The sequence below is a fragment of the Thunnus albacares genome, chromosome 13 (assembly GCF_914725855.1).
Source record: "Thunnus albacares chromosome 13, fThuAlb1.1, whole genome shotgun sequence".
NCBI lineage: Eukaryota > Metazoa > Chordata > Actinopteri > Scombriformes > Scombridae > Thunnus > Thunnus albacares.
The window spans coordinates 20,958,064-20,972,579 of NC_058118.1; the positions used below are offsets into that span (position 1 = coordinate 20,958,064).

Genomic DNA, 14,516 nt, shown 5'->3' on the forward strand with positions numbered 1-14,516 from the left:
AGATATGACTTAAGTGTTGTCTTTTCCTAGTTTTAAAGGCTGCATTGAAGTAAAATTATGTAGTTTTCTGACCTTACCAGATTGTTCTAGTTGTTTTATTATTTGCCTTTACCTACTTAGTCATTATATCCACGTTACTGATGTATTGATTTACCAAAAATCTCACAATATCACACAATATCAATATCAAGGTATTTGGTCAAAAATATTGTGATATTTGATTTTGTCCACATCGCCCAGCCCTGGATGATAACATAAAATTATTGACAATCTGTATAGTTATTACAAATCACTGGATGTTGCCAGAGAAGAACAAGTACATGTTTTTTTCTATTATTGCAAAACACATAAAATATAAAGCATCAATGAAATACCGTGTGTAACAACATAAGTCAATAAAACCCCAGCCCTCAGGTAAAAACACTATCTAATTAAAGAGTAAATTATAAATTACTGTAGCTGAATTAGCAGCATGGCTGTGCATCATGCCAGCAGGCATACAAACAGCACTGGGACTATGACCAGATGGAGTCTCACCTCAAGAGAAAGCTATTGGTCCCTGCTAGCATCAGTGACACCTGTAACATAAGCGCTAAAACAAAAAGGTCAGCAGCATTCATCCATACTTCTCTGAGGAAATCATGTGGGATGAGCCTGAAAACAATAACACGGACTGATAACTTCCCTCAGGCAGCTGTTAGGGTCGTTACTCCCTTTGGGTCTTAGAATTAGAGCGCTCTCCATAGTCAGCGACTTATGGTAGAATGGTGACTTGATGATGCAAATAGGCCCTCTGGTACTGGGATGCTGTACAAGGGCATAGTGACACTCCATGTATTGAAGCTACAGTAGTTTCTTGTGTTGATGGTATAAAATGACCATGAAATATAAGGGAAAAAAGAAAATGCTTGTTCCTCCCACGGAAAATATCATGTGAACGCCACCCTGCTTAACAGTATGTATATGTTTTCATGACTGCTGTAAAACTCAAAGTTGTTCATACACACAAACAACATGTCAGCATTTCATAACCGCTGTTTATCGGGCACAGCAAAAGCCAAATAAAGACACTTTCATTACAGATGGCCTCTGATGTTGCACCACAGTAGTGTGTGTCATTAGCCATCAAACGCCCCATTCATATCAGGAGAGTGACCTTTGTCAAATGTAAACAGACACTATTTTTAGCCATTTCATATGAACAACCAATAAATAAATCACATAAAATGGGAGCTTACATGCTGACATTGGCTTCTAGTTTTCAAAGGCTGAAAAAGATGATATGTGTTACAAAATGACAGTCCTAGTCCTTGTGTCTGACACAGGTTTGAATATTGCTATCACAGCTAAAGATGTAATTTTAGGGAACTTTTGCGTGAGGTTTCCAGTTGACAATGGAAATGCATACACCTAGGTGTAAAAGGTACAGTATGTGCAGATTGTATGTCAAGGGTAACAGTAATGTGAGGTCTTTTATAGAGAAGAACACAAGAAATGTCTTTTCTAAGATATAACGTCTTGTGTGGAGCACATTTTCAAAATTTCATGTACCTGCATTTTGGAACTTCACACACTTTGGTGAAGATAGTAGTGAAGAAGTGAAAGTAGTTCTAGTGTTTTGGTCCAATTGCGGGCTGTGTGAGAAGACGGGCATTCACTTGATCATCCAGTCAACTAGAGAGTTGGCAAATCAGTTGCTACAGCACACCGAGCTGCGCTAGTTGTCAATCTGGGCTCGTTCTTTGCCCTCTGGTCAAACTGTTCAGCTGGCAGAGGGGAAATATATAATCTGACAGCTCACATTACACAGGACAGTGGAGAGACTGTTCAGCTATCTCTCCCCAGCAAGATCAGTAGGAAACTAAGAGAGGCAGAGAAAAGAGCAGGAAGAAGTGACTGTGTGAGCTGCGCTATGAAACTGTACCCAGTTTAGACAAACTTTATGAGTGATGGAGTATCATTTAGCTCCCCTTGAGATACCCTTTGCCAATGCACAAAGAAATTAAAGCAAATGACTCACACTGTGCTTTAAAAGTGCAGACTGTGATTTGCTGTTATTACAATCAAAACCAGCCAATGACTACTAAGTGCATAAACAACAGTAATGCTGACTGAAGTCTTCAGGATAGTTTTGATTATGAAACTGACATGCTGATTATACAGTACCCTGCGTATTATTATAATCTTTCCTGGGTTCTCTATGCTAAGAGTGGATCTGTAAAAAGTTCAATTCAAAAGGAGAATTTAAGTATATCTGGCAATCTTGCCAAATTATAACTTTGTGGAATATTCTTTAGGCCGGTTTTGTGTGTCTGTGGTTTGGGCCAGCAGAAACGACCTATAGTTACATTTAGGCCATCTAGCAGCCGTAGTAATGCACTCTGGCTTAACGCTGTGGTCTGGTTAGGTTTAGGCACAAAAACCACTTGGTTAGGGTTAGGGAAAGATCATGGTTTAGGTTAAAACGATCACTTGAAACATGATTTATACTTATATGTTATGCAACCATTACAATTTTTTTTTTAAAAATGACAGTTGCAGTAGGAAACGGGATGTGAACAGCGGTCCCCTGCAGCAAGGTCCACTATCTATCTGTCTATTCATTCATCCATCCACCCAACCCGCCTCCTCCTAACAAGGCAAAAAACATCTTATCAAGTCACCTTATATTGACATCATCTGAACTGTGTCACTTCCCTGAGCCATAATTACTTCTGCCACTGGGCTTAAATGTAACTATAGGTCATTTTTGCAGGCCTGAATTTTAGACATATGCTATCATTTTTCTTGTGAGGACAGGCTGAATAAGAACTACTGCAGTGGCACTGCACAGCAAGGTGACCACTCTCATTTCTGCTTCAGTAACTGTAGTTTATCTGGCATAAAAAAATTGCAAATAAATTGATTATCACAATGTAATGTAACATAAGGAATGTAATTTTTATATGTATTATATATAAACTGCATAGGATACCTACAGCTATTAGAGGCCCTCTTAGCTGTGGGCTCCAGGGAATTACCTATCTTGCCTAATGGTAAAGTCCACTCCTGCTGTGTTGCATTATTTTCATAATGCAGTATACCAATGTCAATATCCAAGTTGACTGAAGAATGGATTTTCTTTGCACAGGGTGGTAAAGGAACACTGGATACAAAAGGAACACATTGGCAATAAAAACCTAAATATTAGAGACATTAGAAAGTAGAGATAAAAAATAAAATAAAAAATAAAAAATTGTAGCAACTACAGATACTGACAAGTGAAAGCAAAGATCTTTAAAGACACTGCGGTGGATAAGGAGTGAACACAGCCATACATACATAAACTCAGAGCCTATGTATATGTGTGAATGTTCTTGTTTGTCAGGGGCATACAGCATATATGATTTTTTTTCCAACCAGGGTCACTTTGCCTTGAGGTGATGCTTGTAGTTTTATTTTTTTATTTTTCCAGCCTCCCACTCTACTTAAGCTCTGAACCAATTTAACAGAGACTGGGGGATGTAGAGAGAAGCTTGACAGAGTCACTCAAATCCCTGTCTGCACCATATTGGGGGCATAGTGAGAGAAAAATGAGGGAGAAAGGAGAGGAGGAGAGGATAGTGGTCTATAAGGGGTAGTGAAAAGCAAATGCAGAAGGAAAGAAATAGATCTACATGGATACAGAAAGTAAGCAACGTGTTTCCATCCTGTATATAAAGCAGTTTACTACTAAGCAAGAGTCGCCTGGCAAACAGTAAATGCATTACTTGATTGCTGTCTAAAATGCTATTGCAGTGAGAGATGCTAATAATCTCACTTGTTAGTAATTGGATCCCGACTTTGACAAAAACACATAAGATAAGCAAAGTTTTCAAACTTGGGTCCAGAAGCACTGGCTGCCATATGTATTTTCCTTTTATGCTGCCATTAAACTGATGAAAGAATTGTGAAATGGAGGGGGTGAGCCAAATGAATTCATTTGTCACTTTCTAATTTCTCAGTTGTTCAGAAGTGTTTGCCAGCAGATTTTAAAAAGCGGTGTTATGAATGGCAATAAAAGCAGCCCACATTGATGAAGAGCTCCAAAAATCATACAGTACCACCTGTTAACTCAACAAGAGACGGGACTGTATGCCAAAATGGCTCTCCCTAAACAAAGTCAACACAAGGGATCTGTTAATTACTTCAACAACAGAGAGAAAGAGGGAGCAAGTGTGTTTGCTGCTGAGAAACAGAGATGGAAAGAGAAATAAAAGAAATTGAATTCCAAATGGCACTGCAATTTCACTTTATCCACTCATATCTCACATTTCAATTATGAATAAAGCCATATGCGCCAGCCTGGGCAACATGCGTCAAAAGCTAGAGCCGTGCAGCCGATCCAAGGGACCCATTGTGGTGCCGCGGAGCAGAGCTCACCACTGAAAAGGCAGAATGATAGGCCATGCCAGTGTTGTGACAAGCATGTCAAAATCTCTTAGGCATAAGTAAACATTCTCTTTCAGAAGAGATTATTTTGTTTTTTGTCATGACAGAAGTGGTGTGTCTTTATTTGTGTGAGTGTGTGTATGTCTGTATATGTAAAGTGCTGTTTGTATGTATGTGTGTGTGCGTGTGTGTGTGTGTGTGTGTGCATAGACTAAGAAAAGGATGAGGAGGCAGTTAGAGAGGTAAAGAAAAAAGCAGAGTGTGCAGTAAAAAAAGCTGGGATTGGAATGTGGATCAGGAGAAAACAAACTAAAGGCTTCTGCTATTTCATTTATATAAAACTTTAAAGATGCAGCTTATAAAACCTTAAATGTCTTTAATGGTGAGCATGAATCAAAAGGAATTTTCAAGCAAAGTTGCTCTACAAATGCCCCATTATCAAAGACCCCCACAAAAAACCTCAAAATCTGAGGTATTGGTCAGAAAACTGAAAGCGATAAATACAGACATAAAAAAGCCCTGGCTTCTCCATCACTCTGCTAGATTACAGGCATTAGTAATTTAGTTTGTTAAACCAAAAAGTGACAAAGAAGCCAAATAACATTTGATTGTTTTCTTTCTTCTGTTATTTCTGGTTAATTCTTGTTGTATTATTAGGAAGCCAGAGTGAGAGTAAAGAGATTAAAATGATATAAAAATGTCACTTAATTAAGCATGGGAAACATGACTCCTGAGTGAGAAAAGTTAAAACACAGTCCCTGAAATTCATGCGAGGAGATCTGTCAGGAGACCAAATCATTAGTCTTTATTGGTCATTTAGTCGCAGGAAAAAAAAACCCCTCAAAAGCCATTCGGTAGCTGCGCCTTGTTGTTAACAAGACTAGGTCAAAATCTAGTATATGGCTGGACCGCGTATGAAATTTTTCATAGTGGTCAAGTGGTTTTAATTTGAAAATCATCTGACACATGTAAGTTGCCTAACGTTAGTCTAGTTAGCCAAGTTCATAAGTCGTGTGATGCTATACTGTGTTTTGAAATAAATTAACGTATTCAGTCTCCTCGCTGGTTGTTGTGACACATTCAGGCTCATTATTACAGTTTTGTATTTCTCTGTAATGTAGCACAATATTAACAATGTCACTTATAATATTCTCTCCCAGCCCTGGAAATCAAACCATTTTCTGATGCCCCAAAAATATATATTTAAATAATTAAACTAATATCATAAATGTGCGACGACTAGTCGACTAAAGCCTTGAAACCAGCTCCTGAATATAAAGAGCTGTAAATATGGAAATCACAGTTTCACTGTCAGTCAGACTTGCTTTCCCTCAAAGACTGTCTCTGCCACCAATGCAACATGGCCAAACATCCTGCACTGAATGATACCTAGATGTTGGGGTGGTGTCAGGACCTTTTAAGCTACATGACTACACAAATCTTGTAAACCCGTGTGTCCCATCCCACCTTAACAAAGACTAGATTTCCTCTTTTTTATATCAGAAAAAGATATGATATTAACAATGTAAGAGAAGAAGCAGTGGCTTAAAAATTATGTGCAAAATACGAACTTGTTTCTGACCATCAGAGAATATTTGACCTCTTAATTTGGTGCAGTGAAGTGAAGCACCGCTTATTTGTTTTCAATAAAGACTACTGCTTTCTCTGAAGTACCATAGTGTAATAAATAGAGCTCATGAGGAGAGTCTTAAGGCTTGTTAAACAAGAAAAAGAAATAAGATAATGAAATATTTTAGATATATTTTAGTATCATTGCTTCAACTTGATCCTGAGAGAAGAGACTTCTTAAGAATTACAGTTTTCTGTTACACTCAAACAGTTGTCCAATGTATTTTTCTCTTTTATAAAACCAAAGCAGTACCATACATTATTAATTATTACTGTATCCTATTAGTGGTAGGATAAGCTTCAGAGAATCCTAAATCTTCTCCTCGTGTTTCTGATATATCATACCAGGTGTAGCCTGTTCAACATTCGGACTATTGTCTGATCGCATCGTTCTTTTGGCGCAGTATCCTTGACGATGTCCCACTACCACAACAGCGGGGGATGTAAGTGGCCAAAGAGAGCTTTCTATTTTCATAGGGGAGACTGATGTTTATGAGGCAGGGGACTAGAGCCGGACCAGGGGACATCTCTATCTGGGACAGGACATCCATTTCATACAGCAAATACTTCTACCATAATGAATCTGTGGGGAGGAAATCAACTTAATGAGGTAACATGCACGTGACTGCTGATGAGAGAAAGTAAGGAGAAAGGTGTTGGGCGGTGGGGGGGGTAGAATGAAAAGAATGATGGGGAAAGTTGGGCTGCTCGTTAATAAGCCCACCGTAACAAATAAAGGGCTGTCAGGGGAGGCCTGGAGGGTGGTAGGTGTGTGTTTGTGTGTGTGTGGACGTGCACACCTGGTAGCCCAGCCCAGCTCTGGTCCTTATTAACCTGACAGAGAGCTGGATGCCAAACTTTTGATCTAATGTTACGTTGTGACCTGGACAACTTTACACCCCTGCTAAAACAGTTTAGTTAAATTGGGAGCATTTATAAAATGTGTCATTGTGATGTAGTGTAGAATGATGTGGTTTAATAGGTTGCAGCAGAATGAATGAGAGATTTTACATGAATTGGGGAGTCTGCACAACTCAAAAAGGTCAAGCTCTAATCAGGCCGGTCATTTTACATAAAGATATAAAATTGAACAAGAAGCACCCTAAAGAGTTCATCTTTCTGTGAATGGACCACTGACTTACTGCTGGTGACCTGACAGGTAATATATTAGGCCTCATTCATTGGAATGAAACCAGTCTGCTTTTGCAGACACCGGCACAGCATGGGTACCAATGCATGGGGCTCCAGCAAAAAAGCTGAACCAGGCTCAACTTTTGTTGCAGCGCAACATGACATCATTAGGCAAGGAGCTCACAGCTCCAATAAAATAAGAACAAGTGCACATTCAAGGAAGAACACAGTAATTTTACTGTTGACAACGTGATCATCATGAGATACAAAAAAAGATAAATAAGCGGCTACTGCTATAACTTTTAAAAATCCTCTCTCTGAATATCACAAACACTGTGCACTTTGGAGTGTGATAAGCCTCACACTTCAGGGATCTGAGTTTCATGTCTCACCAGTATCTGAAGTAACTCACCCCACCAACGCAGTCCCCTGCTTCATAAATCCCTTTGGGATTAATAAAGTACTCTCTCTCTCCTCTCTCTCTCTCTCTCTCTCTTTTGTTTCTATTATTTAATTCTACAGAGTCTTCTTTTATATACTTTTATACTTTCTAGAAAACTGGTTTTCAGGTTAAAATTAATTGCACTGTTGATTTACCAACATTTTATTTAGACAAATACAGACTATGACACAATTACAACACACTATTGTGTAGTGTGTGAAATGTGTCTATTTTATAGCAGCTCTCGCATCACAAGGAATACGTCAGTTTTGAGGGAATAACACCTCACAACAAAAGTTTGGTGTGTCTATGAAAGTACAAAAAATATTTTAGTCAATTAAATCTTATGAAGTATTGGAACAGAAGACAGTGTGATTCAAAAAAAGAGATCATGAACATTCTGTAAGCGCCCACATATGGCACATTTGCCACCTTAAAAATAATCTTACTGTGACCCTATTCAGCCTCTGTGTGTACAACTAAAGCTGCGGGGCTGGAGCTCAGGCAAAAGTTGATCCTCCTTATGAGAGCTGTGTGTTTGTGTGACCAAGTTAATGGCCTCAGTCACTGGAGGGGGCAAGGGGTTAGCGAGCAATAAGATGGACAGCGGAGGCAGAGCGCTGCCACGGGCTGCGGAGAGGGCGCAGAGAGAAAGACGAGGGGGCCAGCTTTGATGGCTAATGCAATAACCATAGCTGCCACTGACCAAGGCGGGATGATAAAGAGTAATCAGAAAGGCTGAAGCGGCTCATAAAGTGATAGACACGGCAAACATGGATAGATGATGGATGGCTATAAGGGAGGGATACAAGGAGGAAAAGAGGATAGAATTCATGATCTTAAGAACACTATACTTGTAATGTTCCCTGAAATTCAGGCAAATTTTTGGGATCCCACAATGACCAATGACTGCCAAGAGGTCAATCAATCACAATCCTTTTAAAGGCTGCTTTATTAACAATTTGCTGGCTGGTGTAATTGCAGTGATTTCCAACCTCTGGGTCTGGACTCCCCTCAAGAGGTTGCCAGATAAATCTAAGATGATTAGTAGAGTAGATAGTATATTTGTACAAAAACCTGCAGATCTATGTAACCTGTGACAAGGGGTATCAGGGAATCCCTGCATTAATGGATGGATGGATCAGTGCACTGTACAGTTCACCGTGACCCTGGGGAAATTCACGACCAATTTCTGTCTGGTGGCTGCCAACACATGACCTGCATGATCTGGGAGTCAACAGCATTATGATCAAGTTTCATCAGAATGACACTCGTCCCTAATGAAGTGGTCATTGCAGGATATATTTGAGATCCCCCCGCTGAGTGCCTTACACAGCCCGATGGAAACAGATGTCTCTTTGGTCTGCTTTCACTGGGAGCTTCCTACTCATCAGGAAGATGAAAGTGATTAATCAACTGCGTTAGTTCTTTTTCAAATGGTTTCAGAGGGATAGAGTTGTAATCAAAGCCAGGGTCAGAAATGGGTTGACTCACAGCCCAGTGCTCAGCACAAGAGAAAAGGAAAAAAAATGTGCATATAATGCTAATTTCACAACTTATCAGAATGATCAGTTGTGGACTTAAAAATTTTCCATAACAAAATCAGTGCAACAGTGTGTGCATGTTTGTGCTTGCATTTTAGATGCATTTTATTCTCCTCAGTTTCAGTGTTTCAAGCATATAAATTTAAAATCAGCTAAATTCCTAAACTGTAAACAGAAGCTATTCATTTGGTGGGATATGGGAGTAAGAAAACATCTGTCTTGAAAATATTTTGTTTTAACCATCACGCATGCATTTCGATCTTACAATGTTACAATTTAATTTAGCAGATGCTTTTAAGCAACGTACACATGAGAGTTAATACAACACAAGAAAGAAGTCAGGAGAGAACAACATACGTAAGTTCAGGTCCGATAGGACGTAGGTGCCAACAGGCAGTGCATAGAGTGCATAGGAGTGGATAATATATAAGTCCATCATTTGTGGAGGTGTTTGCGAGATTGAGAGGGACTCTGCACATTGAATGGAGTTTGATAACTTGTCCCACCACCAGGGAAACTACAGAAGAGAAGAGTCTAGTTAGCGACATGCGACATCTGACACCTTGATGAAGATATGGTCAAGTTTACTCAACTGAAACTACTTAAGGTCTTGTTTAAAAGATGGTTCAACATTGATGGTTGGTAAGAGATGGGACTCAAACTCCAGACTTCTTCAAGGAAAACCCATTTTATGAATTTTGGCAATTACAATCAAAATGGGTCTTTTTTATTGACAATGTGCCCCTTCTGAAGCCATTTGGGGTCAAATAACTTTTAACTTTGAAGCTGTTTATCAATTTGCCATTCTTGAGAAGATGTGGTGCCTTTCACTTGTGTTAGACATTTGTCGTTTCTGTGCAAATTCTTTAGCAGAGTCTTTGTAAAGTGGATAGCTAGCTCAGAATAATCTTAAAAGTGCCTGCAGTGAAAACAGGATTTAACTTATTGAAAAAGGTGCAATAATGAAAACCCCTTAATCCTGTTCTGATTCCTTACACTATTCTGTCCTTTTAACAATTGTATAATAGTTATGTATTTACTTGTGAATATGGCATTTTTAAGCTTTTCGTCTTCTTCTTCTGCCATTCTAATGTTATTCTACTATCGTATGTGCTCTCTCGACTGTTAAGTTGATATGGATAAAAGAATCAGCTAAACTGACTGAGCGTAAATACTAAGAAGCTAGTGACAGGGCAAAACAAAGCACCCCACATCCAGAGGTTTACAGCCTTCCTTGCACTCTATATGCAATCACCTCTCCTGCCTGTCAGACTACAAATCCAATCCCAAACACTTTTGAGTACACCAGTTCTATCAGGTCAGAGTGAGGCTATAGCCTCCTTAAAGCTGCATCAAAGAGAATATCTGGGTACCCATAGTCAGTAAATCCCTTTGCCTCTGCTACCATGTTTGCCGCAACGGACCTACATTAAGTTTGAACCATTAAACTTTCTCCCTTGTTTTTCCCCACTGCCTGAAGAAAAAATAAAATAAAACCTTAATTAAAAACATAAAACTACAGGAGAGATGTTCTCTCTCCTTAAAAAAAAAAGTCAACTTTTTCTATAAAACTAAAAAAAACAACAACTGATGTTGCTCTGTACAGTATAAAAAAATTACAGCAAAATAATAACAAAATGAGAAAAAACTCTGGGGAATAGTTCAAATGCAGCCCTGTTGCTACACATGAAAGTTGATATTAGATGATTCTGCAAAACCCCAGATTACATTGGGTGATAATGGCTTTTTATGTCCTATGCCAACATTTTTATGCTTTCTACAAAATCAGCACTTGGCAAATACAGTATGGTTAAGGTCAAGGGAAGATCATGTTTATGGCAAATAAACTATGGTTAAGGTACAGTTACGATTAATGAACTAAAACACTTAAGGTTAGAGAAGGAGCATAGTTACTGGTAATAAAAATGAAAAACTACATGCCCATCCACCATCTCAAGTGTGCAGAGGTTGGGGTGGTATTAGACATAAATCATGAGTATGTAATTATCCAATAAAGATGTAACTCCTGGGATACTGGGCTGTTCAAATGATGATGTAACTACTACTTGGAAGGCCTACCATACCTATTGTGCAACTAATGAAACTACACATCATAGATTTAAAATGAAACCTGGTGCAAAATCTCACATTACTGTTCTCTATTTAATAAACTACTGACTGTCTCTTATAGGGAGTAGTGAATGAGTGACCAAGTGATTTCTGACATATACACTGTCACATTTGAGCTTAAGGATAAAGCTGGTGATACTCTGTATATTTGTTAATGTCAACAAATCACAAGAAAAGACCAAAGTCTTGCTTGTGTAGCCAAAGCCTGATATAGCTTATCACTCTGTGCCATGAATTTTGTCCAAAAACTATTAAAACACATTGGTGAGCCTCACTGTTGGTGTTTATTTTGAGTCAATCCTACATAGACTGTCCTGCTGCCATAAATACTCACTAGAGTTAAATCCTGCCTGAAAATCCCCAATAAATACAGTTTTTTTTGTTTGTTGTTTTACTCTTTTTTGCTAAAAGCTAGGCTACAGCTCTATAGCTGCCCAACTATTTAAGGAAATTACTTAACATAAAAAAGAAACACTATTTGTGACCTATTTTAAAAGTTTTCTGTTTTTTGTAAGAACCAATGGGCTTGGGGCTGAGGCTGGAGAAGTCAGACAGTAAGTGGACTGCATTTATATAGTGCCTTTCTAGTCTTATCGACCAGTCAAAGCACTTTACAATACATGCCAACATTCACCCATTCACACACACATTCATACACTGATGGCACAGGCTGCCATGCAAGGAGCCAACCTGCTAATCAGGAGTGATACAGCACACCACAATGTTTCTATGCTCAGCCACTCACAAACACTCACACACCAACAGTGCAGTCATCAGGATTCAGTATTTTGCCCAAGGACACTTTGACATACAGACTGGAGGAGCTGAGGATCGAACCACCGACCTTTTGATTAGTGGACGACCCGCTCCTGAGTTGGCTCCTGAACTCCTGAGTCACAGCCGCCCCAGAGAGTCTCAGCATAGAGTTGCAAAGTGGGAGAGGTCACTGGTTCTGGAAGTGGTTTTGCTGATTCTGTATTCCCATTTCAAATATTTCTTTAAATGATTTCCTTAATATTACTAAACAAAGAAAGTAAAGACTCTATAGGATTATATTATGACCACCAGTTTCAATTATTTCAACTTGGTTTCTGAGAAATAACATTTTGTCTGGGATTTTGGCATGGCGGATGCCTAAGAATACTACAATACCCATGTGCCTCAGCTGTCGTTGCTATGGAGAAATGGCCATGGGTGCGAATCAGAACTTAATGAATTCAAAACGCTTTGCAGCTGAAGCTAGCTATAGTTGCTTAATTCACTCAAAAGTGACCAAGCAATTTAAAGTTAACTGATTGACTCCTTAGATTGTAAAATCAGTTTACTCACATGACACACATGACTGAATTTTTAAGTTTGGTGATTGGCTGTTACTTGCTGAAATGCACCTTGGGAGTCGTCCTGGGAGTCGACCTTCCACTTTTTATTAAAGAACCAGATATTTTCTAAAGCATCTTTTACATCTTTAGTACTTATGATTTAACCAGGAGAGTTTCATATTGATCCAAGCTGTAGAAGTGCTCAAACTGTGAGTCACATAACATTGTCTATGGAAAAACTGAATGGGATTTTTACTTCCAGAACCAGATGCGCCCGAAAAAGCTCCCCCCACTTCACAACTCTATTAACAGACAGACTAAAAGCAATGTTGGTTTTGGTTTTTTCATGGGATTTTTTGACGATAAGGAAAATATAGAGGAGATGACAAATTCAGGTATGTGGTGACCCATTCGAAGTATGAGCCAGTGAAGTGGGGTGAGGACATGACATATGTAGTTCCTCTTTCTTTTGCTTGAGTGGCGAGTTTTGAACTGGCTGTGAACAGTGAATCACAATAATCTAGATATGATGAGATGAAAGCATGCAAAAGTGTTTGCCAGATTCGAGACTGTGACTTTGGCCATACCCCTGAGCTAAAGTAAATTGGCTTTCACAGCAGAGCTTTTAGGTTTATCAAATTTGAAAGCTAAATTACCAAAAAAAGCCTAAAAGATTTTTGCCACATGGCTTAATACATAACTGTGGGGCCTAAGATATCAATTTTTATATGCATGGATCTTGTTCTCTGAGCCTAAGATTTTTTTTTTGTCGCCATCTAGCATTTAATAAGCTCTAGGCTCTTAAAAATGGATCCCAAAATATATAATCAAAGAACAAAAAAAGAAAGAAACTGAAAGAAAATAAATCAATGCGTTCAAAAGGAAGGAGAAAATGCAGTTTCATCTACTCTTTATTCAGTAAGTGAACACACAGCACACAGCAATGGCACACCAATGATAAAAATAAAGTGAGAAATAACAGTTTGTCTATACAGTATTGTTGTGTTATGCCCGTGCAATTATTGTAGCAGATAGATGGATTTTAGTATTTTTATGGTGACCTATTTAATGACTATTTATTGGCACCTGAATATTGAAATACTGACACTTAAATAGGCTTCAAACCAGGATGTTTTGTTATTTCCGAGAGTTTCAGCCATATCAGCAGGGATGCTCCCTTTGCTATTTATACTAAAAAACAAAAAAATGTGAATAATGGCTCTAGCACAGCACTATAAGTCATTCCTTCAAATTATGTCTTTGTGTGTCAGGTGCAATAACTACTTCCCATCTACATAGAGATGCACACACACACACACACACACACACACACACACACACGATTCCTGTGACATTTGACTGACTTTCAACATTTTTCCATGTACTGCTGGTTTGCATTCAGACATCTCGTGTTTAGGCCTAATGTTCCGACTGAACATCCTTAATGTGGATGAGCTATACAAGGTGGTGTCTGCCAGGAATTCTTTCCTCCACAATGTGACATGAATAAAAGTGCTGTCATGTTTGTGTGTGTGTATGTATGTGTGTGTGTGTGTGTGTTTTAGTGCTGTGTTGAATGGAAATCATGCACTCAAAATAACAAGAGCCTTACTTTCTATTTTAATATCCACACCCTGAGGAATTATAAAAGACGTTTAATACTAGTCTGACCTGGAAAACAACATTTAAGGATGAGGAGATGCCAACAGGTGTGCTGTGCATACGCATGCATTATTTGCATACACTGGTAGTATTTGAAAGTGACTGTCAACCAATCCTGGTTGAAAAATAATGTTGTTTGTGTGTGTGTGTAAATACTTAAAATGTGCAGAAGCCTTACCTAGTCCTGTTACCTTTAAATTGAAGTCATGATGAAGCTGGATAATAATGCTGCCTGTTCATGCTGAGAGT

The 14,516-nt window shown here is 38.7% G+C and overlaps 1 protein-coding gene across 4 annotated transcripts in view; it reads right to left on the bottom strand.

The window, feature by feature from the left end:
• fstl4 (follistatin-like 4) overlaps nt 1-14,516 on the bottom strand; it is a 236,831-nt gene that overhangs the window by 126,486 nt on the left and 95,829 nt on the right. The window lies entirely within an intron of this gene.